This window comes from Pan paniscus, chromosome 4 (assembly GCF_029289425.2).
Source record: "Pan paniscus chromosome 4, NHGRI_mPanPan1-v2.0_pri, whole genome shotgun sequence".
NCBI classification, from domain to species: Eukaryota; Metazoa; Chordata; class Mammalia; order Primates; family Hominidae; genus Pan; species Pan paniscus.
The window spans coordinates 50561912-50585415 of record NC_073253.2 but is presented as its reverse complement, the minus strand read 5'-3'; the positions used below and the strand labels follow the sequence as shown (position 1 = coordinate 50585415).

The 23504-nt window shown below is 35.6% G+C and overlaps 1 long non-coding RNA gene across 1 annotated transcript in view; it reads right to left on the bottom strand.

Annotated features, from left to right (window-relative positions):
- Nucleotides 1-3738: 3738 nt before the first annotated feature.
- The window catches only part of LOC134730392 (uncharacterized), a 112395-nt gene continuing 92629 nt past the window's right edge, over nucleotides 3739-23504 (bottom strand). Inside the window, exons 2-3 of the long non-coding RNA XR_010112163.1 lie at nucleotides 10736-10836; nucleotides 3739-3886 (exon numbers count right to left, since the gene is read on the bottom strand). This is a non-coding gene — a long non-coding RNA (uncharacterized LOC134730392). The remainder of the gene's footprint in view (nucleotides 3887-10735; nucleotides 10837-23504) is intronic.

Sequence of the window (23504 nt, the reverse complement as noted above, 5' to 3'; positions counted from 1 at the left end):
ATTGACTGCATAAAATGACCTGTAATAAATGCTTTACTACTGTAATAATCTTGTAGCCACCTTCTGTTGCTATTGCAGTGAGCTCAAGTGTTGAGTATCTGTTTAAAACAGTGACGTTAATCATCCTGTGAGCAGCTCATCTCTCCAATAAATTGCATACCACAATACAAAGTGACTTATTGTGGTTCTCCTGTATTTTTAATCGCATTTAGTGCTATACCATAAACCTTGAATAATGCCATGGGACCCATACAAAGTGCCATTAATGATGCTGCAAGTGCTCACAAGAAGCAGAGAAAACTCACGACATTATGAGAAAAAGTTGAATTCCTTGATGTATACCATAGACTGAGGTCTGCTGCTGAGGTTGCCCACCATTTCAGACTGACAATTCATCTTGTAACCAGATAGTGTAAACCTACAGTATCAATAAATACAGTACTGTAAATGTATTTTATCTTCCTTATTATTTTCTTTTTTTTTAATTATACTTTAAGTTTTAGGGTACATGTGCACAACGTGCAGGTTAGTTACATATGTATACATGTGCCATGTTGGTGTGCTGCACCCAGTAACTCGTCATTTAACATTAGGTATATCACCAAATGCTATCCCTCCCACCTCCCCCCACCCCACAACAGGCCCCGGTGTGTGATGTTCCCCTTCCTCTGTCCATGTGTTCTCATTGTTCAATCCCCACCTATGAGTGAGAACATGTGGTGTTTGGTTTTTTGTCCTTGCGATAGTTTGCTGAGAATGATGGTTTCCAGCCTCATCCATGTCCCTACAAAGGACATGAACTCATCATTTTTTATGGCTGCATAGTATTCCATGGTGTATATGTGCCACATTTTCTTAATCCAGTCTATCATTGTTGGACATTTGGGTTGGTTCCAAGTCTTTGCTATTGTGAATAGTGCCACAATAAACATACGTGTGCATGTGTCTTTATAGCAGCATGATTTATAATCCTTTGGGTATATACCCAGTAATGGGATGGCTGGATCAAATGGTATTTCTAGTTCTAGATCCCTGAGGAATCGCCACACTGACTTCCACAATGGTTGAACTAGTTTACAGTCGCACCAACAGTGTAAAAGTGTTCCTATTTCTCCCCATTCTCTCTAGCACCTGTTGCTTCCTGACTTTTTAATGATCGCTATTCTAACTGGTGTGAGACGGTATTTAATTGTGGTTTTGATTTGCATTTCTCTGATGGCCAGTGATGATGAGCATTTTTTCATGTGTCTTTTGGCTGCATAAATGTCTTCTTTTGAGAAATGTCTGTTCCTATCCTTTGCCCACTTGTTGATGGGGTTGTTTTTTTCTTGTAAATTTGTTTGAGTTCATTGTAGATTCTGGATATTAGCCCTTTGTCAGATGAGTAGGTTGCAAAAATGTTCTCCCATTCTGTAGGTTGCCTGTTCGCTCTGATGGTAGTTTCTTTTGCTGTGCAGAAGCTCTTTAGTTTAATTAGATCCCATTTGTCAATTTTGTCTTTTGTTGCCATTGCTTTTGGTGTTTTAGACATGAAGTCCTTGCCCATGCCTATGTCCTGAATGGTATTGCCTAGGTTTTCTTCTAGGGTTTTTATGGTTTTAGGTCTAACATTTAAGTCTTTATTCCATTTTGAATTAATTTTTGTATAAGGTATAAGGAAGGGATCCAGTTTCAGCTTTCTACATATGGCTAGCCAGTTTTCCCAGCACCATTTATTACATAGGGAATCGTTTCCCCATTTCTTGTTTTTGTCAGGTTTGTCAAAGATCAGATGGTTGTAGATAGGCAGCATTACTTCTGAGGGCTCTGTTCTGTTCCATTGGTCTATATCTCTGTTTTGGTACCAGTACCATGCTGTTTTGGTTACTATAGCCTTGTAGTATAGTTTGAAGTCAGGTAGCATGATGCCTCCAGCTTTCTTCTTTTGGCTTAGGATTGACTTGGAAATACAGACTCTTTTTTGGTTCCATGTGAACTTTAAAGTAGTGTTTTCCAATTCTGTGAAGAAAGTCATTGGTAGCTTGATGGGGATGGCATTGAATCTATAAATTACCTTGGGCAGTATGGCCACTTTCACGATATTGATTCTTCCTACCCATGAGCATGGAATGTTCTTCCATTTGTTTGTATCCTCTTTTATTTCTTTGAGCAGTGGTTTGTAGTTCTCCTTGAAGAGGTCCTTCACATCCCTTACAAGTTGGATTCCTAGGTATTTTATTCTCTTTGAAGCAATTGTGAATGGGAGTTCACTCATGATTTGGCTCTCTGTTTGTCTGTTATTGGTGTATAATAATGCTTGTGATTTTTGCACATTGATTTTGTATCCTGAGACTTTGCTGAAGTTGCTTATCAGCTTAAGGAGATTTGGGGCTGAGATGATGGGGTTTTCTAGATATACAATCATGTCATCTGCAAACGGGGACAATTTGACTTCCTCTTTTCCTAATTGAATGCCCTTTATTTCCTTCTCCTGCCTAATTGCCCTGGCCAGAACTTCCAACGCTATGTTGAACAGGAGTGGTGAGAGAGGGCATCCCTGTCTTGTGCCCATTTTCAAAGGGAATGCTTCCAGTTTTTGCCCATTCAGTATGATATTGGCTGTGGGTTTGTCATAGATAGCTCTTATTATTTTGAGATACGTCCCATCAATACCTAATTTATTGAGAGTTTTTAGCATGAAGAGTTGTTGAATTTTGTCAAAGGCCTTTTCTGCATCTATTGAGATAATCATGTGGTTTTTGTCATTGGTTCTGTTTATATGCTGGATTATGTTTATTGATTTGCATATGTTGAACCAGCCTTGCATCCCAGGGGTGAAGCCCACTTGATCATGGTGGATAAGCTTTTTGATGTGCTGCTGGATTTGGTTTTCTAGTATTTTATGGAGGATTTTTGCATCCATATTCATCAGGGGTATTGGTCTAAAATTCTCCTAATAGACATCTACAGAACTCTCCACCCCAAATCAACAGAATATACATTCTTCTCAGCACCAGACCACACTTTTCCAAAATTGACCACATAGTTGGGAGTAAAGCACTCCTCAGCAAATGTAAAAGAACAGAAATTATAACAAACTGTGTATCAGACCACAGTGCAATCAAACTAGAACTCAGGATTAAGAAACTCACTCACAACCGCTCAACTGCATGGAAACTGAACAACCTGCTCCTGAATGACTACTGGGTACCTAACGAAATGAAGGCAGAAATAAAGCTGTTCTTTGAAACCAACGAGTACAAAGACACTACATACCAGAATATCTGGGACACATTCAAAGCAGTGTGTAGAGGGAAATTTATAGCACTAAATGCCCACAAGAGAAAGCAGGAAAAATCTAAAATTGACACCCTAACATCACAATTAAAAGAACTAGAGAAGCAGGAGCAAACACATTCAAAAGCTAGCAGAAGGCAAGAAATAACTAAGATCAGAGCAGAACTGAAGGAGATAGAGACACAAAAAAACTCTTCAAAAAATCAATGAATCCAGGAGCTGGTTTTTTGAAAAGATCAACAAAATTGATAGACCGCTAGCAAGACTAATAAAGAAGAAAAGAGAGAAGAATCAAATAGATGCAATAAAAAATGATAAAGGGGATATCACCACCTATCCCACAGAAATACAAACTACCATCAGAGAATACTGTAAACACCTCTACGCAAATCAACTAGAAAATCTAGAAAAAATGGATAAATTTCTCGACACATACACCCTCCCAAGACTAAACCAGGAAGAAGTTGAATCTCTGAATAGACCAATAACAGGCTCTGAAATTGAGGCAATAATTAATAGCTTACCAACCAAAAAAAGTCCAGGACCAGATGGATTCACAGCCGAATTCTACCAGAGGTACAAGGAGGAGCTGGTACCATTCCTTCTGAAACTATTCCAATGAATAGAAAAAGAGGGAGTCCTTATTATTTTCTTAATAACATTTTCTTTTCTCTAGCTTTATTGTAATAATTCATTATGTAATACATATACAAAATATGTTTTAATTGACTATTGCTGTTATCAGTAAGACATCTGGTCAATAGTATGCTATTAGTACATAGTTAAGTTTCTGGGGAGTCAAAAGTTACACATGGATTTTTAACTGCAAGGGGGATAGTGCCCCTAAATTCTGTGTCATTTAAGGGTCAAGTGTAATCAAATGTAGATGGGTAGAGAATAAAATATATCTCATTTCCAAAGCACAGCGACTCATAACTAAAAACAATATATTAATTGATATCAAGTCTACTCTTTGTACCAGTTATATCCTCCTCAAACAGAAAGTTTACATTTTTAGGATAATTATTTGTTGGAGTGATAGAAAGGCTGTATTGTACTCTGAGCTATGGCTCAGAACAGTATCTTTATATATTTTGAGCCTACTTTTAGAATATGTTAATGCAGATCCTTCTTTTATAGAGGTTAGGAATATACACACTATGCTCATTTATGCTAATTTATTTTATCAACCAAATGTGAAATCAATAGGTATTGACTCTACTTTCCAACAAATGCTAAAACAAATGACTGCTATAAAAATAAAATCAATTTTGTAAAGAGTCTCCAAAATGTATTTGGCTTAAGTTCTACAACTTTTTATAGAAAGTAGCATCATTTGTTTGTATCAGTTTTCATTAAAAATTTTAGAAAAATCTGTAGTGTGTTCACCAGTAAGGTAAAGTATTAAGTGATTTTGAGTGCAATATTAATAGTTTTCTAAGGCAATTGCTATTGATGGCTAATAAGCATTTTGAAATAAGTCAGGTAAAAAAATTATGGCCATTTTGTCATGCTCTTATTCATTGCTTCATGTTGAAAAGACTCAGGATTATTTCCTTAAAAACAATCTTTGCTGTTTTCGTGGCTCTTCTTTGACAACTCTCAATGTAAAGAGATGACTATTCTCAAAATATTTTGTATACTCTAAAAATAATATAGCACTCTTTCACTCAGATAGATTTATAATATGGACTACCTACACACAGTCAGCATTACATAATATATGTATCCAGCTCTTTCCCTAAACCATGATCCTCAAAGATCTACTCAACTTGTTCTCAAAGCCAACCATGAGCATTAATACTCATGCCATCTGTAAATATGTTTTATGGAATCAATATTTGCACTGACATACAGAAGAAGATAAGTAGAAAATAAAAATTCGTGGTACAAATATGACAATCACAATTCATATTATTTGGAGAGGCAGAATATTCAACAACGTATTGACTTATATTTGCAAAAATGAGAGTCACATTTCCTGACTTCTTTATTAGTCAGTGGTTTAAATATATTTAATTCTATTGAATTTTCACTACAGAAGTTACTCAAGGAATTAGTTAATACTGTCTCCAAAGTAGTCTGCTTGATATAAAAATCCAAGAATAGAATAATTCCATTTGATTAATAGTCCTAACATTTGAGTCACCAATATTTTGTAAAAGAATTTTATTTCTAATTTCCTCAGATGTTGAGAAAGTATTTGAAGGCACCTGACAACAAAAACCTCAGAAGACTCAGGAGAAGGGTCATTAGCCACACTCTCTTATAGTCCTTCTCCTGTTTGGAATTCCAGTTTCCTATACAAAGGTGGCTGGGATGGGCCAGGGCCATGGCTGGAAGAGGTAAGACCTTCAACATAGCAGTCAACTTGGACATTATCAGACTTGTTTTAACACAAAATGGTAAATATCCAATTATCAGGTGAGATTCAGCATTTTATGGCCTGCCATGTTGAAAACCCTAATGAAAGGTCGCATTGTGATCCCTGTAAACTGTCAACCAGGACTGTGAAAAGCACCATGACAAATGACTAAACATTGTCTCTACTAATCATGTTTGGGGTTGGCCTGATGTACTAGCTAGAGTTTGTTTATTTTTCGTAAACAAATAAAATAGATAAAGCTCAAGTTTCCTATGTTCTTCTACAAGGCAGATTTTCTTCACCCCTCCCCTCAAAAGAAAATCACTATTATTAATTTTAGTATCTCATTTGTCCAGATTTTAAAATTGTTATTACATACACATATATCCATGAAAAGGTACCAAAATACTATGTTTTTAATATGTATCCAATAGTATTATATTCTGCATACTATCCTATAACATGTTTTTGTCTACTCAAAATTACCTTTTTGAGTTACCTCATGTAAATTAAACCATTTAGATATAGTGAATCTAATTTATTTATTTTGGTGCTATTACAAAAAAGGCTAGTGGATATCCCTGTGCATTTAGCTTTACATGCATATGTGAGTATAGAGAGAACAGAACTGTTGGGTTGTAGGATATGCTTATTTTCCACTTCAAGAGTTGCCCTCTAAAAGAAATTGGTATTGATTTACATCCCCACCTGCTGTGTGTCAGAGATCTATTCTCACATCCTCCTATCATAACTTTTGCCGTTATAATGAATTTGAAATGGTACCTCATTTTGTTTGGCATTCTTTTTCCCAACCACTACTATCTGTTTTATACTTACTCACCTGTTACCTGTTTTTTGAATAAATGATACATGTCCTTTGCCTACTTTCTATTGGATTCTCTTTTATCACATTCTTATTGACAGATAAGAATTATTTGAATTTTTCTATTGTCTGCAATATATATTGGTTACATTTTCCATCTTATTGCTTTTCTTTTAACTTGATAGTCCCCTTTTAATATAGAAATTTTGGATGTTATTATAATTAGGAATTGCTAATTTCTTACTTTATGATTTATGTCTTTTTCAAGAAAAATCTCTGCCAAAATGTTATAATATTAGTCTTAAGTATAGTTTTAAAGCTTTTCTTTTTTCATGTGTTTATGTCTATATCTTATACATAATAATTTTATGTATGGTTTGACTCAGGTATTAAATTTTATTATGGACATGTATTGATCTGGCATTGTTTATGGAGTAACTACAGTTTCCCTTCTGATTTTTAATTCCTCCTATAGTGTAGAAAAAGATCCCAGAAAACATTTAGTGTCTTAATTGCTCATCTGTTTCCTATCGATCTATTTTTTCCCGAACAAATATTACAGATCTTAATTACTATAGTTCTACAATAAGTTTTGATATCTGATTAAAGCAAGTTACCCCAACCTATGCTCCTTCAAAATATTGTGCTTACTAATAGTCCTTTAGCTCTTTGGTGTAAATGTTAGAAATTGCTTTTGAAATTACAAGGTGTTTGAGTTGTAATTGCATTTAATTTTGTGATTAATTTGAAAAGATTTATATCTTTAATAATTCTTTTCAAATCTAAAGATTGTAAACATATTTTTCCTTTTTATTCATGCATTCTCTAGGTCCCCATATGCCTTCTATTTTTAAAGTTGGGTGTATTGAGATATAATTTATATAGAAATTATAATAATTTCAGTATATTAACAATATATTAAACCGTTTTAAGGTGTACAGTTCAATGAGTTTTGACAAATGTATAAAGTCATGTAACCATTATCTCAGAATATAGAATTTCTATCATCACTCCTTCTGTGGTTTGAATGTTTGTGCCTTCCCAATCCTAACTCATATATTGAAATTCTAATCCCCAAGGTCATGGATGGTATTAGGAGATGGGGCTTTTGGGTAGGTGATCAGGTCATTAGGGTTCCATCCTCATGAATGATATTAGTGCCCTTGTAAAAGGGGCAAGAGAGAGCTGCCTTGTCCTTTATACCATGTGAGGACACAGGAATAAACCACCATCTATGAGGAAGGGGTCCTCACCAGACATTAAATTTGCTCATGCCTGGATCTTGGAGTTCTTAGAATCCAGAACCATGAGGAATGAGTGTTGTTTACAAGCCACAGAGTTTGTCGTATTTTGTTATGGCAGATGAAATGGACTAAGACAGCTCCAAAAAGTTTTCTTGTACCTCTCTGTAGTTAACCCACTCTCCTATCAGTAGCCCTTGGCAACCACTGATCTGATTTCTGTTCCTGTAGTTTCACCTTTTCCAGAGTATTATATCAATGAATCATATAGCATGTATGATTTTCTTTACTTACAACAATGCTTTAAGATACATTCATGTTGTTCTATGAAAGGGTAATTTGCTCCTTTTTAGTTCTAAGTAGTATTCCATTGAATGGACGTACCATAACTTATTTATCCATTTACTTACTGATGAACATTTTTTTAAATTTCCACTTTGTAGTGATTACGAATAAACATTCATTCACAGGTTTTGTGTGAACATATACTTTTATTTATCTTGAATGAACACCTAGGAATTTGGTTGCTGGGTCACATGGTAAGAGTATTTTTAACTTTATCAAAAAGCAGCCTACTTATTTTATTAATGACGTTAGCATTTTGCATTCTTACCAGTACTATATGAGAGTTCTAGCTGCTATGTAGTATCACTAGCACTTGATACTTTCACTTTTATATAATTTTGGCTATTCTCAGAGATGTGTAATGGCATCTTATTTATGTTTTAATTTACATTCATTTACTAATGAATAATAATGTTGAGCATCCTTTTGTGAGCATTTTTTCATGTGCTTATTTGTCATCTCTTCTTGGTGAAGTGTATAATCAAAATATATGTTTAATTGGGTTGTTTCTTTCCTTGTTACTTTATAACAAAAATTGATTATTTTATTATCGCTATTGTAAATAGTATCTTTTCTACTACATTTTGGGATTATTTTTGGTATATAAAATGTTATATATTTTTGAAGCCTAATCTTGCAGCTAAAAATGTGTTGAGTTTTTTGTTGTTCTAATAATTTGCTATGGTTTTCTTGAAACTTCTAGATAGATAATCCCATTGTCTTTAAAAAATGAGAGGTTTACCTCCTCTTTTTCACTATCTATATGCTATTCCATTTTCTGCACTGTTGATAAGTCTAATAAAATAGTGAATGAAAGGAATCGTATCATTGATTTTCTCTTGCCTGTCATGAAAATACTTTTAAATTTTTACTCTTATGAATAATGCTTACTGTTATTTTTTAGAACACATTTTTTGTCCTGTAAAACATTTTTTTCTATTTCTAGTTTTCTAAGAGATTTTTTAAAATGCATGAACAAGTACTAAATATGGTTAGATATTATAATTCTGGAAATTTGATTTATTAATGTGGTTAATTTTAATACTTAGTTTTTTTGAAAATGAAATAGTTTTGAATTCTGAAAGTAAATTGGATCTGATTATTACATTTGAAAATTGATTCAATCTGGTAATATGTTATTCGGGACTTTTATATCTTATAAGTGAGATTGGTCTATAATTTTCTTTATTTTTAAAAATATTTCTTGATTAGATTTAATAACATATTTATGATAGATTTAGAAAATGTATAGAATAGCATTCCTTTTTTGCTATTCTCTGAAATAAGAAACATTTTGTAAAATATATTTACATTATATTTCATATATACTCTTTCACTTTATTAATTTTTAAATAAATTTTAATATATTTTAACATTTGTTTTAAAATACATTGATATAAAGATATTTGAATAATTCACTTCTAAAATAAAATATATATATATAGTTTATACATACTATTTTATGTTTCATAGTGTTCATTTATTCCTTCTCTCTCATTTCTTGAACACTGTTATGGAAGATATGCTTGTTTTATATTTTCAAAAGTTCATTTTTGTTGTAGTTGATCATTGCCATTCAAAAACATTTCTATTTCACTAATTCTGCTGCTAAAGATTTAATTTTTCTAAGCCAGGTGTGGTGGCTCACTCCTGTAATCCCAGCACTTTGGGAGGCCGAGGAGGACAGATCACAAGGTCAGGAGATCAAGACCATCTTGGCTAACATGGTGAAACCCCGTCTCTACTAAAAATACAAAAAAAATTACCCAGGTCTGGTGGTGGGTGCCTGTAGTCCCAGCTACTCTGGAGGCTGAGGCAGGAGAATGGCATGAATCTGGCAGGCAGAGCTTTCAGTGAGCCGAGATTGCGCCACTGCACTCCAGCCTGGGTGACAGAGTGGAACTCTGTCTCAAAAAAAAAAAAAAAGATATCCTTTTTCTTTTAAAATTTCTTTAGACTTTTTGTGAGTCTATGGTAGAGAATTTCTTTTTCTCATTTTAAACCTCTACATGGTAAATGAGGTTCTCTGATCAGAACAGACAGGGAAGAAAACTATTGGGATAAATCAGTTCTTTAACAACTAAAATATTTGCTTTAATTATGGTACCAAACTTAGTGATTACAAAGCTTAATCATTAACTAAAAGTAATTATTATCATATACACGTATTCAGAACAAGATAGGTAACATGAAAGCCTTTACATTCATACACTATCTACATCATATTTCAACTCTGCCTAAAATATTATTTTATTCATTGTTTCACTCACTTATGGTCAAAAAAACATATTGAGAAACTTCCAAGGACCAGACAATGTGCAAGCCATTCTAGAAGACAAGATTTTTTTCCCCTTATCCTCTATTTGAATAGGGAAATCAGGCATAGGAACTAACAATTGTAATGCAAGATAATAGGTTCTATTGCAGAGGCCTGTGCACCTACAACAGATGTGCTGCTGGGGTGGGTATGGGAGCAGAAGAGGTGAAGTGTCAGAACCGGTAAATGACTTTTCCTTGTTTCTTCAATCAGGTGAACAAAGAAGGTGAGATGAGCATATGAAAGGTATAGTGATGTGGATAATCCAGATCTTTTGGTTTAGCTCGTTTGGTATGGCTGGGGCGCAGCGTGTGCAGAAGAGTTGAATGATTAAATGTAGCTGAGGGTGCCATAGATGCCATACTCACGCTTGGTAGAATGTTCATGATGGAAGTAGATCATCATCTTCAAAGCTATTTTCCTCATTTTATAGGAATGGTGCCACGTATGAGTTCTCCCAAAGCGGAACCTGAGACAGACAGATGCAGGTAGTTTATTTGAAGGTTATCCCAGGGAGATGGAGAGTGGGAGAGGGAAGAAAGCCAAAAATGGGTGTGCGGCTGCTGCTGCTGCTGCTGCTGTAGACAAGAGGAGTCAACCCTGCAGGGACCTCTGAGAAACACGTGGAATGCCTTCCAGAGCTATCTATCATCTAAAGCCAGGGGCGGTGAGGGGGTGGGTGCTGGGCCACTTATCCATTGATACATGATTCCATTGACTGAGGGTTTTGAGAGAGAGTGGACAAACATAGTTTGTAACTGTGTGCCACAGCTATGACTGGAATCTAAGAATAAAAACCATGTGCTACAGATGAAAAACGGAGGTAAGATTGGAGCCTAGGTCTCAGCTATACTGCACACTACCATGGGGTCTGATCACAGGATCTAACTTGCTCATAAGATCTCCACTTGCTTTCCAGCTGTAGCAAACGCAATTATGGAAAATATTTTCACTTATTTATTGTATTAGTTTGGGTTATCTAGAAAGTGTACGCCAAGTTGGGATTAAGTACGCAAGAGCGTAATTAAGGAAAATGCATGTGAGACAAAAAAAGACACTTCTGTCTGTTGGTTTAAGAGTTGAATATTTACATATTAATTATACATACTAAAAATAAAAGGTGAAATATTATTCTTGTGCTATCCAAATTTTATAGAGACTTCAGTGAACAAGCTTTTGCAAAACTTTGTAAGTAAGTCTTTTCCCTCTCTATTAGATGGAGATATGAGTTCATTTGGAATTACGTCAAAGGAAAAATCTCTGGGAGAAACACTATGCTGTCATAATGATGTCTTTTCCTTTTGATGGCAAAAAAAGCCAGAGGTTGGAAAAGCTGTAAGTCCATGATGCAGATTACCCCTGTGGAGGAGAGGGGAAGGAAGGATGCTTGGGTAGAAAAGACCACAAGACTATAGCAGAGTTCTAAAGTAGGTTTGGAAAAGTTGATGAGAAGTCTTCAAGCCTAGTTGCTCATCAGTATAGTCTAGTACCACTCAGGAATGAGCCTGCCTCAGTAGCCCTACTATGCTCAGTTATCAGCTTGTAGCAGCCTGTCAGCAGCGTGGCTTTGGCAACAACTCGCTGATGAATTTCTGAGTGCAGCAGCAGGGCCAGTTACTTACACACTCTGCACTGGGAGAGCTGAAAGGGACACTTTCATCCTCACCACAATTATCTTTTGATAAATGAAAGAGCACTCTTTTGAATCAAAAATAAGGTATCAGCTCTCCATACTTTTCTTATAATAGAGCAGGTGGAAGAGGGTACATTCCAGTATTTCTAGAAGACTACTCAAATTCTACCTAGAAGAGAGAGTGTTGTACTCATCCTGAAGAGAACACAAATTTCTTTCTGTGGAAACGCAAACTGGAACAACTGCCAATTTGCAAAACTGCCCCAGATTAGCTCTAAGAAGCATCTGGAACAACTTGGACCCCAGAACAGAAAGCACCTAGGAGCAGAAGCTGCTCTCATGAGGTTTATTCTTGTATCTGCAGCATCTGGCATTTCATACAACCCAAGTTTTGCTGGCACATGCCTTACTTACTTACTGTTAAAGTACTTTTTGCCTCCCCACAAATTTCCTTTTGCTACACTGTTTCCTAAATTCTTTTGGGAATGTCCCTCAACTTCAAAACCAAATCCTGTCAGCTATTATGAAGCATCTGATTTTTAAACTTCCTTCCTAGTCTTCTTACATTAGACACCTCTAGTAGCTGTTTTAGACAGCTATTTTGTTGGGGTTCTAAATGTGTTAAACTCTCCTGAAAGTATAAGTTCTTTAGTGAAATAAAGCCATGTTGTATTCATGTGGAAATGAAGAGACTATTTCTCTTTGTCTGTTTAGAATTGAATATGTACATATTAATTACAGGTACCAAAAAGAAAAGGTAAGATATTATTCTTGTGCTATCCAAATTTTATAGAGATTTTAGTGAACAAGCTTTTATCGAACTTTGTATCATTGCTTTCTCTATTAGATGGAGATAGGAGTTCATTTGAAATTACATCATTTTCCTTGTGTCAAAGGAAAAATCTTGGAAAAACACCATGCTGCCCTCATGATTTATTTTCCCTTTGATGACCAGCTCTTATCAAGCCAACATGGTTTGCCTGACTGCCTCTTTTCTGAGGAAGACTTCTCCCCTAGGAGACTCCTCAATTCCTTTTGCAAATATGTCATTGCTGGCTCATCCTACCAATTTGCTAGCCATGCCTTGACATGTTTCAATCCCAGTGGTGGACAGGCTTAAGCAGCAACCTCTGTTATATATGTCACTCTGAATAAACACCTATAGTTACTGTTCCAGGAAACCAATATCCTCTAATATCTGGTGTGGCATTGTATTTCTTCTTCTAAGCAGCCCTATTCTTTTAAACCAGAATTATCAGAACATTTACTAACTGATTACCTCTCTGAGCACAGTGATACAAATATATTCTTAACTCGAAGATAACCTATGCCAAATTGATTCTACGTTAATACATTTGGCTTTCTCTTTTCATCCATGCCCTCCTATGAAGTCCAACTGAATTTTTGTATTCATCTTAAAAGTAATAGAAGAGAAAAATAGAAAAATAACACTTGGTCACTCATCAAAAAACATGAACAAAATGTATAGTGCATTTTCAGTTCAGTACATTGTAATTTTTATGAAATAAAAGCCAATAGAAATTATAACAAAAAGAGCTATCCTTTATGAAACCTCCTTGCTGTGCATTGATAGGCACTTCAGGTGTACTGCTTCTAATCTTTATAGTTACCTTGTGCTAGGATTTGGATGTTTCCCACTAAAATTCATGTTGCAGTTTGATCGTCAGTGTGGCAGTGTTGGGAGGTGTGGCCCAGTGAGAAGTGTTTGGGTTAGCGGGGTGGATTTCTCATAAATAGATTAATGCAGTCTAATTTAGAGAAGGTAGTTACAGAGTGAGATTCCTCCTTTGGTTTGGTCCCATTTTTGCACATGTCCGCTTCCCATTTGACCTTCTGCCATGTTGTGTTGCAGGACCAAGGCCCTTACCAGAAGCCAGCACCATGTCCTTGAACAGAGCAGCTTGCAGGACTATGAGGTAAATAAACCCCCTCCCTGCCTTTTTTTTTTTTTGAGATGGAGCCTCACTCTGTCACCCAGCCTGTAGTGCAGTAGCCTGATCTCCGCTCACTGCAACCTCCGCCTCCCAGGCTCAAGTGATTCTCTTGCATCAGACTCCCAAATAGCTGGGATTATAGGTGTGCACCACCACATCTGGCTTATTTATTTATTTATTTATTTTTTGTATTTTTAGTAGGGACAGGGTTTTGCCATGTTGGCCAGGCTGGTCTTAAACTCCTGACCTCGGGTGATCTGCCCCTGCGTTGGCCTCCCAAAGTGCTGAGATTATAGGCATGAGCCACTGTGCCCGGCTAAAACACTTTTCTTTATACATTACCCACTTTTGGTTATTCCATTATAGCAAAACAAAACTAAGACACCCTGCAAGTTTTGTATGATTATCATACCACTTTATTCATATGAAAATTGAGGACTACTTTTCCCACCTTTATAATTATGCAGTTATTGGTATTTTTTTGTTTCCAAAAACAGCAATTCACATTGTTTCATTTAATTAAGAATAAGCACCTAAGAAGTGTGATACAAACTGAATGAAAAAGCCATGTTTATTGTCTGTAGAGCACTTGTCTTAACGTTCGTCTTTTAAAGATGACTCATAATTTAATCCTGATTCAAAATAAGAAACAACTATATACAGCGCTTGGTTTTTTTTAAGTGTCAAGTGAATAGTTGGATTGGATCACCTTAAAGGTCACTCGGAATCCTGATAGTCCAGTTCCCAGAGGGTTCCAATGTGTGTTCTTTGGAATCCTAGGATTCTTCTGAGGTATCTCAGAAGCTGCAAGGGGACCAGGGAACAGATTTGGGGATAGTATTGTAGGTTCTCTAATTACTATAAATAGAACAGCTTCAGTCTCACTTGTTTTACTCGATAAGGTTATACATAAAATACATTTTAATAATCTGAAAGCCACTGATATATGTGACAAGTATCACAGGAGTTTAGGGAAAATCTCACAATTTCTTCAAGTGTTCTCTTAAATCTGTTTGCATCTCTTTTTGTTTGGCAGCCCAATCATATCAAAATAAGTTTTCCACATTCAAGTTCCTTCTGCTTTGCTTTATGGTCACTTCCTGGATTACAAAATCAGATAGTGTTTGAGAGCATAAGTAATGGCATCACATTGCCAGTGTTAGATGTCTGTCACCAATACTTAATACTACCTGTGTGACATTGAGCAATTTACTCAACCTCTCTGAACATCAGACTTCCGTGCTCTAAACTGGGGATCCTATTAACACTTTTTCACTGGGTTGCTTTAAGGATCAGATGAATATAAAACAGATGCCTCTTTCAAGGTAAGTCATCAATAACTGTTAGCTCTAAGTATTAAATAGCTGCCTAATGATGGGTGTCACCTTTAATAATGCTTAAATTCTTTTGGACATGACAAAAAGGCCATCTTCAATAAACTTTAATGTATCTAAGTTTCAGACATGGTATTTGATTTTATTTGACTTTCTAGTCATATGGTGCATGGCTTAATTTGTATTCTTTAGTAATATGAATTGCTATTCTCTCATTGTGTTGTTTTCTGGCCTACTGGCCCTACAACAGCGGCTTTAATATTATTTCTTTTTCTATAGACATATATAATGAAATACAGGATTTATTTTAATATTCTTCTGTATGATCTCCTTTTTTCATTATAACATATTTATAAGGACCTTAGAAATATGAAAAAGAGTGCCTTCAATTTACATTTGACTCCAAGAGAACTGGACACATCTTCCTCTGTGAATATGTTAATATTTAATACTATTGTGGCCTTGATGTAGATATCTGTAGATATGTCTTATTTTTCAGACATTTACCTTTAGTCACTTTTTCCAAGGACCTGGGTTTTTTGCCCAAAATATGGTTCTTTAAACAGAGATTTGTTATAGAAGAGCTAGATTTACTTCAGGTTTATTGACTATTTAGTAGAAGGTCTCTGCTCAGGAAAACAGTCTAGTAATTGCTTAGCAATAATCTGGTATGTCTTCAATTGAGGCTTCACCCCATAAAAAGAATGTTTCTTATTTGTTAAATTGTTTTAGTCTTTTGCTTGAGTGCTTGAAACTCCATTTTCCTGGGCCCCAGGTGTAATGTCACTGTCTAGGCCCTCCAGGTTTGTTACCTCAGACTTCTGGATAAAACTGATGTACTTCACGGGAGCATTTCTATTTATTTCTTGCTTCTGAATACCACAGCAACACGATGGAAACAAACTATGATACCATCTTAATTAGAGAATTATATTTCAGAGCCCACACCATCTATGTTTCCATATGTAGTAAATCACCAGAAAAAAGAAAAGACATTTTTGTTAAGGATAATGCCCATTGAATTTGAAATTTCAGAGCACGCATATTTTTTTCTAAAAGGTTCTTGAATTGATTAATATAAGCTCTCTTACTTACAGTCTTTTTTTTTTCTTGAGATGGAGTCTTGCTGTGTTGGCCAGGCTAGAGTGCAGTGGCTCAGTTTCGGCTCACTGCAACCTCTGCTTCCCAGGTTCAAGTGGTTCTCATGGTTCAGCCTCCCCAGTTGCTGGGATTATAGGTGCATGCCACCATGCCCGGCTAATTTTTGTATTTATAGTAGAGATGGGGTTTGACCAGGCTGGTCTCAAACTCCTGACCTCAGGTCATTTGTCTACCTCAGCCTCCCAAAGTGCTTGGATTACAGGCGTGAGCAACTGTACCTGGCCTTATTGTCTTGTTACATATTTTTAGAAACATCTTTTGGCAGTCTATGCTTTTGTTTCTAAAGCCTAATTGATGATTATATTTATTTGGGGATTTGTTGTTATTTTATACTTTGAAGATGATTTATTATACTGCTTAAGATTTCTTCATGTGGCTTCCTTTATCCTGATTTTGCTAATATCCAAATAATGCTCTTGGTTTGGTGAGCTGTCAACCACAAGATAATTGATTTTAAATATCTTCCCTCTGACTAATATTAGTACATATTGGAAAATTTTCTAAGTACTAATGGAAACTTCAAGTGAACATAACACATTCTTAACCAAAAATATGCACACACTATGATATCAAGGCTGGGCAAGGATGGAAAAAGAAACATTTTTAGGATGAGTATGAGAGAAACCATTAGTAGAATGTGTCAAAAGTGCATAGATTCAGGTACACAAGTATGTCAACGAAATTGCAAAACCTGCAATTAGGGAAGCGACTGAGATTGGAAAACAACATGATCACATATCAGGAGTCACTTGAGTGGCTAGGATTGACAGCTTATTATACTGTGTTGATTGATTTCCTTTTTCCCTAGGATAATTTTGAATTGGTTATTCCCAGTTCTAAGTGGCATTAACCTGCCATGTTTTGAAAGAACCCCGATATCTGATACAAACCATTATGTTTTCAGCCTCCTTTAGAAGGAGTCCTAAGTTTTCCTTTTCCTTACCAAATTCTTGCAAGTCAATCATATTTACTAATGAGAATATCCTTTTTAATTGGTGCTGTTCTTCCATCCTGACAATATCCTTGACAGTAAGGAGGTGCAATAATGGCAACACATATAAAGCCTCAGTTCAATCTGTTCTTATATTGAGACTCCACATACAAATGACATTTAGATATCTACATGTTAGATATAATGGAAACAGATCTGAGGCTTAAGTATCACAGGTTTTGAAAACCACCTACAAGCAATTGGAGTCCTTTTGTTAGTGATTCTCCCACAAATAAAAATTTCCATTCATGGTCCAGGAATTGATATGAATTCTTGATCAGTGCTCCCTAACCACTTCTCAAGGAGTAGTAAATGCAGATGTCTATGGTAAATTTTGGCATGGATTTTCATTGGCTATATTAGTCATGTATATGTCAGAATAAATTGTGAGTCAGCAAATGCATTTTAGAGACTGTATTTATGTGAACAAACCATAAACTTTCTCCATGTAGTGTGACGAAACAGTGATCTGTCTTTTGAAATAACAACTATTTTTGATAATCATTTTATAATCACATCACACACCAACACTAATAACATACAATTTTTAGACAATTTGTCTACTACCACCTTGCCAACTTCCCATTGTTAAGTGCAAAATTTTGGATGCAAAATTGATTGTATAATTTAGTAAACTTGACAAAAGTTTAGTGAGGTTGGTAAAATACCTACCATTTGCAGAGGCAGGTGGCTTTAGATATTTGAATCACCTGTTGCTTTTTCCTGACTTGAATAATTGAGTAGTCAGAAGTCTTGAGTAATTAATGTCATGAATTTTTTCCTTAGAAAAAGGTTGTGATCAATACAAATTAAGGGACATTGCCTTACCATAGATGTCCTGATTCTAGGATTAACCAGAAAGAATTATCTGTGTCTGCCTTTCAAACAAAAATATGCCCACGTAAACAATATTGATTCATAAGATTATATGTTAAATGCCTATAAATCTTTAGGCATTGGTCTATGTGCTGGCAACATATATGAAATGATTGCTACTCTCAATCTTATCAGGTAGAAATGAGGTCAAGTGCCTTGACAATTAAAATAGCATTAATTGGGAATATGTGTAAGGTGTAATAAGAATCATACCTAATTTGCACTCAGTGGGATGAGATAGGGAAGCCTCTGGATAAGAAGGTAGTAAATGAACTAAGTCATGAAAAACTAAATAAAGGGGGTCATCTGCAAAAAGGGAGGATTATATGCATGGTGGTATTATAGGAAGAGAGAGTCACACCTACAAAAGCAAAAGTTGAGAGGAAGCAGGGTACACTAAAAAAATCTGTAAGTTGCTTAGCCTGAAAGCAGATGTGATAGTAGGAAAGTGTCAGGAGGCAGAGATTAAGGAGGATCAAAGGTCCTATCTTTTACATGCGTGCCTTTTCAATTTGAACTTTATCATGAAAGAAATAAAAAACCAAGAAAAGCTTTCAATCTGTAGTACAACACAATTCAAATTGTATTTTAGAAAGATCACTAATAGCAATGTGGAGAATAAATTGAAAGGCAGCACTTGCAGGAAGCTGTTGTAGTCATCCAATGAGAAAGAAGGCAATAGCCATAAGCATGGAAAGAGGCTGAACAGTGGAGAATATTGAGAACATTTTGTCAACAAGACTTGGAAATTAATTTTATGCATATGCTAAAGGAGGAGAAGAATCAAGGATTATATCCAGATCTCTTATTTGATTGGCCATAGGACTTGATATGACATTCACTGAGTTGGCAAATATAGAAAACAATCTTAAATTTGGGGGAAATATGTTTATTTGTGGATATGTTGAATTTTACAACACCTGTGGTATCTTTAACACAAGATACTATCTGACTCCTCTGCGCTTATTATTATTCAGGGCAATTCATACATCAAAGGATATTGGTAATCAGGGGCAGTAGTTTGTTTTTACTTTTATGTGTTAGCATCGCCTAGGAAGTGCTTTGCTGCTTTACATCTTAGAATTACATTTTCGTATCCTCTTTTTAGTGGATCATCATGTTGTTCAGGAATATGATCTCTTCTTGAAAGTCTTGATAGCAGTGAGGAATTTAAGGAAGCTTAACCTTATTGCTTGTTGGCTGGAGTAAGTGTGTGATGGATTGAATGTCCTTTTGCATGGATGAAGGAAAAATATCAGTGATGTTGAACTGGTGACATGGGATTTTACTTCTTAATTTTTCATTTCTCATTCGGGTGATAAGTATCCCGAAATCTTTCTATGAGTGAGTAGTGTGTTCATCCCACAGTAAGGAAACACTAAACATCTCCTCTACACCTAGAATACTAAAAAGACAACCTTCAGAAATCACTGGAAAAAAATCTCTACAGCAACAGAAATTCTGAACACAGAAGCTCTACCTTAGAATATAAGGTCTGTTTGGTTCCTTTAGTAGCTCTTTGTGAGATTGTGGAAGGTCAACAGGTCCTCAACAAAGACACCAAAGAATGTATGGACTTAGTGCCCACCTAGATAAGGGTGGTTTTTATTCCTAGCATATTCTAGGATTTAGGATCTTAAATATTAAACATTAGAGCTTGTGGAGTTGTTTGACAAAGTGTAATTGGTCCAATTATATTTTTAATTTTCCCCAGCAGGCACTTATTGAGCATCACTTTTGTGGAAGGTATCAAGGACATGAATATAAAAATGCACATTATATAGTTGTTTCTCCTCAAAGATGTTTAAAGCAATAAACCATAATAAGAATAGCAAGTAATATAGAAAAATAAAATTCGTGAGAAAATGAGTAACTGCTATAAGAAACTTGGGGAAACATAATTAAGGAGATAGCATTTGAATGTAACTTTAGAGGATTTTGAAAGGTGAAAGTTGAGAACAAAAGCAATTTTAGAAGCATGAACAAAGACTCCAAGCCTGATTAATACTTACTTTCTATGCAGCAGCCAGATAATATTATAAAATACAAATCATGCCATATTGCCCCTATCATCTAAAGGAAAGAGAAAAGACAGATGCAAAGACAGTTAATTGAATCACTAACTGGCCACATGTTTTACGTTTCTCTGTATTCCTTATGGCTAAAATTTTAATTCTAGTTTCAGGTGAATTAAGATAAACCCAGAATCTAATGGAACAGATTAGGCCTTTTCTTAATTTGACAATTTCTTCTATTCAGGACTTCCTAATAGTATGAAGGCCATTGACAAAGATGGTCATGAGAATATTTCTTCCAAATTGGCCTGTCAGTCCTCATGTACATAGCAGAGCTTCTAACAATATTCATGAAACTCCAAAAATTATAATCATGAGACAAATAGTCACATGGTTCCAACAGCTCTGGTAAAAGACCATGTGAAACAATATGTATTAAGATCTCTTTACTAATAATAGTGAATGAAAATCAGAATTGATTTCCAAATTTCAGGTTTTAATCCTTTTGAATGAAGTTGAAAGTGTGGTTTTATTTAGAGATATTTTGCCCAGATGCTTGTGAATATGATTCTCTTTTTGATTATGTAAAAAATTGAGATCACTATATTCTGTTTAACGAAAACAGCCTTGGCAACTTGTGGATTCCATTCTGATGCCTTATAAAATATACCCTTACTTCAAACATCACTTCCTATTGCAGAATTTATATTATGCAATGCTAACTTTGAAACCAATTCCTGAATGTAAACCTCCACATCTTAAGCAGAGAATGGCATTTCTAAATGGATCTATAAGTATTCTACAGTGTGCAATTCTTGTTGCCATGAACTTCCTATCAGAACATTTCAGGGGCCATTTATATTAGAACATATTCCTTTATCCAAAGACATATATGGGTATGGTCTATTTTTGAACTATTACAAATGTTAAATTTGGTTAAGAGAAGTTTGACACAAGCAGCCTATTCATTTATGAAGTCCATAGTTCAAAATATCTAAGGAATTCCTGAGCCTGTTGTCAAAATGTAGAACAATCTTGTGACAAACAGAATTCCCTCAGAAGTTTTTTGATTTAATTATTTTTCAACTGAATAGACTATTTATAGAGTGGTTTTAGGTTCACAGTGACATTGAGAGGAAGGTGCAGAGATGTTCCATATACACACTGCCTCCACACATGCATAGCTTCTCCCATTATTAATATCCCCCACCAGAGTGGCACATTTGTTACCAGTGAAGAACTTACATTGACACATCATTGTCACCCCAGAGTCTATAGTTTACATTAGGATTGTACATTCAACAAGTTTGGACAAATATATAATGACATGTATCCACTATTGTAGTATACAATATTGTAGTATACATTTTTTCACTGCCCTGATATGCCCTGTGATCCACATATTCATCCCTCCCTTCCCTCAACCGCAGGCAACCACTGATCTTTTTACTTTCTCATTACTTTTGCCTTTTCCAGAGTATCATGTAGTGGAATCATGATGTAACCTTTTCAGATTGGCTTATTTTACCAGCAGTATGCATTTAAGTTTCCTCCATATCTTTTTTTTTTTATTATTATATTTTAAGTTTTAGGGTACATGTGCACATTGTGCAGGTTAGTTACATATGTATACATGTGCCATGCTGGTGCGCTGCACCCACTAACTCGTCATCTAGCCTTAGGTATATCTCCCAATGCTATCCCTCCCCCCTGCCCCCACCCCACCACAGTCCCCAGAGTGTGATATTCCCCTTCATGTGTCCATGTGATCTCATTGTTCAATTCCCACCTATGAGTGAGAATATGCGGTGTTTGGTTTCTCGTTCTTGCGATAGTTTACTGAGAATGATGATTTCATCATCCTCCATATCTTTTTATGGCTTGACAGCTTATTCCTTTTTATTCCATTGTCTGGATGTACCACGGTGTATTTATCTACTCTCCTACTGATGACAGACATTTTGGTTGCTTCTACATTTTGGAAATTTTTAATGAAGTTGCTATGAACATCTGTGTGCAGGTTTTTGTGTGGATATAACTTTCCAATTCCTTTGGGTAAATATCAAGGAGCAATGAATGTTGGATTGTATGGTAACAGTATGTTTATTTTGTGAGAAATCACCAAGTGGTCTTCCAAAAGGCTGTACCCTTGTTCATTCTCACCAGCAATAGATAAGAGTTTCTGATGCTCCACATCCTTGTTAGCCTTTGTTAGTGTTTTGGACTTTGGCCATTCTAATACATGTGTGGTTATATCTATCTCTTGTTGTTTTAATTTGCATTTCTCTAATGACTTTATGATGTGGAGCATTATTTCATATGCTTATTTGCCATCCATGTAGCTTCTTTGGTCAGGTGTCTGCTAAGGTCTTTGGCCCAGTTTTTAAATTGGGTTGTTCGTATTCTTGAGTTTAAGAGTTCTTTGCATATTTTTATTTTACCATCTCTAATGCTTTTCATTTCTTTAAGTAAGTCTGATTCTCTGACCTTTACTGTTTTCCTTCTCTCTAAAGAATTTCTTTCAACATTCCATGTGATGCAGGTTTCCTGAAAACAAATTCCCTCCATTTTGTCTGAGAAAGGCTTTATTTCTCCTTTTTTTTCCTTTTCTTTGAGACAGAGTCTCGCTGTATCCCCCAGGCTAGAGTGCAATGGCACCATCTCAGCTCAATGCAACCTCCACCTCCTGGGTTTAAGCTATTCTCATGCTTCAGCCTCCTGAGTAGCTGGGATTACAGGCATCTGCCACCATGCCCAGCTAACTTTTGTGTCTTTAGTAGAGACAGGGTTTCACCATGTTGGCCAGGCTGAACTCCTGACCTCAGGTGATCCACCCGCCTCTGCCTCCCAAAGTGCTGCAATTACAGGCATGAGCCACTGAGCCCAGCCTCTTTCATTTTTGAAGATTAATTTCACAGGGTACAGAATTCTAGGCTGGTGGGTCTTTTCTATCAAGACTCTTGATATTTCATTCCACTCTCTTCTTGTTTGCATGGCTTCTGAGAAGAAGTCAAGCATAATTTTTATCTTTGTTCCTCTGTAGGTAAGATAGACCCCTTTGGCTTCTTTCAGGATTTTTAAATTTATCTTTGATTTTTTGTAGTTTAAAAATATTTGGTTGGTGCAAAGGTAATTGAGGTTTTTGCCATTACGGTTTTTGCCATCGAAAGCA